Raw genomic sequence first — 3,715 nt, 5'->3', positions numbered from 1 at the left:
ATTGATCAAACATATGTTCGATCGAGCATGTGGATTGTAAGGAAAGGTTATATACTCGTACAAATTTTTGTACAGGGGATTTACACAGAACGAAATTCCCAACGCCCTTCAATTGGTATCAGAGCGAGGTTTCTACCTCTGAGTGTTTGGTTTTCGGTTAAATTATGCATTATTTATATATAATTTAGGTATAATAATAGTAGGATATGAAAAATAGATTAACTCTGTGATTGCAGGCATCCTAGTTCCAACTATTATGGCCTATTGTATTTGTATGTGATTTGAACCCTCGGGCATGTCGAGGGTATTTTGTGTGTGCATGATTGTAATTATTAAATACAGTCAGAGCTGTATTAGTTTATTTTACATTTTGTTCGATCTAGATTACATGTACGTTCCTTCATGGAATATAGGATCGATAAATGTAATTTTTTTTATTTCTTATTGTTGCGGCTTGCTAGCGTGGTGCTACCTTAAGGAGCGGAGGCGCGGCGAAGAAGGAAGCAAGATAGACGCGACGACATAAACCCTAGGGCTGGCGGCTAGGTTTTCTCCTCCTCGCCTGGTTAGGGTTGGCGGCGGCTAGGGTTGGTGGCATACAGAGGACAACGATGGATAAGGCCATAATAGTTGGAAATTTATTTTCATATTTATTGTCGTTATATGTTGTGTTTGTGTGCTTGTGTGCATGTGTGATGTGTGTGCATGTTAAAATTTCTCAATTTTAAATAACTAAGTGGGAGAGGAATTATTTAAATAAATTCCATGATCTCCATTATTGGTTTGTAAGTGATGCATTCAAACTTGCGCGTTGGCTTTAAGTGCCTTCCTCCACATCGGATGAGCTTATTTGCGAATCACTAGATCAAACTTTCTCTATGGATGATTATAGGAAATTATTTAGATTTGTGTGATCTTCTCCATCTGAAGGGGCACAATTCTAATTAATGAACTAAGTATCAAGTAATGGTATACACGTATGTGCATTTAATAGTATTCTCTCCATTGGAGTCACTGCTATTATTTGTGTGACCGAAGACAAACCAACTATTAATTTTATTTGTCATAAAGTTAGGATGACAAGATAATAAAATTAATGGGTAAAATCTCCTCTTACAAATGTTTGAATTAGTATACATCCACACTATTGTGGCATACGAAATTCATGGTGTTTTGAAGTGTTGGTGAATTTAAATTATATTGTTTGAGGAATCAATATTATTTTAAATTCTAAAGTTTTGACCAAATATCTTATTTTGTGATTCTCAGACGTTGTCCCAATTATATTGATTGGAAACGAAACTTGGACATTGTCTTAACTGCTGAAGGATACAAGTTCGTACTTTTTGAGGTCTGTCCTAATGTGCCTGATAGCGATTCTAGTGAAGAGAAGATTGACAAACATAGGAAATGGGTCAAGGCAGATGAGATGGTGCGGTGTTACATTTTGGCTTCTATGTCAAATGTGCTGCAACATCAGCATCAGGCCATGCCTACTGCCTATGACATGATGTACAATCTCAAAGAACTCTTTGGACACCAGAATCGGGTTGTCAGGCAGGAGGCTATGAGAAACCTGATGACGACCACCATGACTGAGGGGATACCCGTGAGGGATCATATCCTCAAAATGATGGATCACTTGAATGAGATATAAATCCTTGGAGCTGAAATTGATGGGGAAACTCAGGTCGATATCATTCTCCAAACGCTACCCAAGAGTTTTAAGCAGTTCCGCCTGAACTATAACATGAACAAAAGGACTTATTCGTTGGCGGAACTTCTGACAGAACTCCAAGCACTACAAGAAAAAAGCTAATAGACAACGCTTTAAAAGCGTTGTCTATGTGGCTGAAAAAACATTGTTAAAAGCACTGTTGTTAAAAGTCTGCTCAAAGATAACGCTTTAAAAGCGTTGTCGTTTGTAGCAAAGACAATGCTTTTGCAACGCTTTAAAAGCGTTGTGTATTTTTTGCAAAAACATCATTATTGCAACGCTTTAAAAGCGTTGTTGTTTTTGGCAAAGACAACACTTGTGCAACGCTTTAAAAGTATTGTCTTTTTTAAATTTTTTTTAAAAAAATCTATTTACAAAATCATTTTTTTATATTTACAAAACTATTAATTTTCTTTTACCATGTGCAGATTCAAATTTAACATATAAAATAACATTAATTAGCTCAGCTAATGATTTCAAACTCGTACCAAACAATAGAATTCAACTACAAAGTATTAGTATTTATAGGATAATTCAACTATACACAAAGACTAAATATTTCTGTTTCAAAGTAGTTAGTGACATTCAAATTTAAAATAAAAAAATTCACAAAATAACTAGCCGGCCTCGAAGACAATGATCTGCATGCTTACTTCTACTAGATATATTGATCAAAATGGATTGACGGCTTGAGGCTGGGACAAAACACCCACCACTGTGTATCTGTCATAGAAAACAATACCATCAGTATTATGCAAAATAATTTTCGGTGGTAATAGCTGAAAATAAAGGTCATAGTTCACACCATACAATAATTTTTAAGAGAAAAAGAATTAAGCATAAAATAACAGGGAATAGAGTAAACGAAAAATACATGTGCTACTTTGTTTCCGCCATGGAAATATAGAAAAAAGAATAGCATAATTGGAGATGCTAGGGAAACCACTGTGAGACCTAAATACATAATTGGAGATGCAGTGCAAAAAGAATAGCATATATTTCATTTGAGTTCTTACACATGAACTAAAGTCGAAATCAGCATATGTTCTGATTTCTTTGGTTTGCAGAACTTATAGCTTTATCAAACACAATTTGACTTGAAATTTTCCAATAGCAAATGTAGTTTTCTGGTGTACTAAACTATACATATAAAATATGGCTTTGATTCTAGAGTGCAAAGAAAGGATTTAAAAATTCAACATGTCAACATGAAGGTAGCAAAAAAATCATTTTTGAACCAGTAAACATGGTATTTTCTACAAGATATTGAAGCCGACTCTTGGATATTACCTGCCCTTTGATCGAGCATCTAGAAGTTGATGAGTTCTGTCAGTCATATTTTGTTTGACCTGAAAAGGTATGACAATCCCAAATTCATATTCCTAAACTCATCTGATGTTTTTGGGCCATCAAGAAGGTAATGAACTTACATAAACTTGAATGCATCTACTCATAAATATGATCTTATATACATTCTGCCAACTCCGATCGCACCTCATCAATTTCTTCTCAAGAATACTCCGCTTCTGTAAACTGTGAACATTAATAAAAAAAGATCAACATTGACTTTGCAAATTTTAAATAGTTTATTTCAAATAATTTGAAACATAAGCAAGAAAACATTACTATAGATCGTAGTGAATCTCTCTCGATAATTTCAACTTCTTCAACAATTTGTCTCATAAATCGCATAACATAATAACCACATTGTTTGGCATCTTGTTGTCGAGGAGCCTATGTTAATTAGAGACAAATTAATAATGATAAACATACACATTAAAATATATGTTATATATAATTACACATACCTTTACTACTTCTCACTTGTATCTAATGTGTACTAGAAGCCTCATTATGAAGCACCAATTGCTTTGAAGCATTATCTATGGGTAGAACATCCTCCAAATCATTTGTGTTGGGGTCTTCCAAAGAACTATGGAGTTTGGTAGTTAACTTCTGTGATGATCTAGCTTGTTTCTTTTTAAATTTAGGAGAAAC

The 3,715-nt window shown here is 34.3% G+C and overlaps 1 long non-coding RNA gene across 1 annotated transcript; it reads right to left on the bottom strand.

Moving 5' to 3' along the window:
- Nucleotides 1-2,338: 2,338 nt before the first annotated feature.
- Nucleotides 2,339-3,160, bottom strand: LOC121987496. Its single transcript, XR_006113626.1, has 3 exons — nucleotides 3,148-3,160; nucleotides 3,008-3,066; nucleotides 2,339-2,440 (listed from the first exon to the last, which is right to left on the bottom strand). It is a non-coding gene; the product is annotated as an uncharacterized LOC121987496 (long non-coding RNA).
- Between the last annotated feature and the right edge of the window lie 555 nt (nucleotides 3,161-3,715).

Source organism: Zingiber officinale, chromosome 5B (assembly GCF_018446385.1).
Source record: "Zingiber officinale cultivar Zhangliang chromosome 5B, Zo_v1.1, whole genome shotgun sequence".
NCBI lineage: Eukaryota > Viridiplantae > Streptophyta > Magnoliopsida > Zingiberales > Zingiberaceae > Zingiber > Zingiber officinale.
This window is presented reverse-complemented; position numbering and strand designations above follow the sequence as displayed.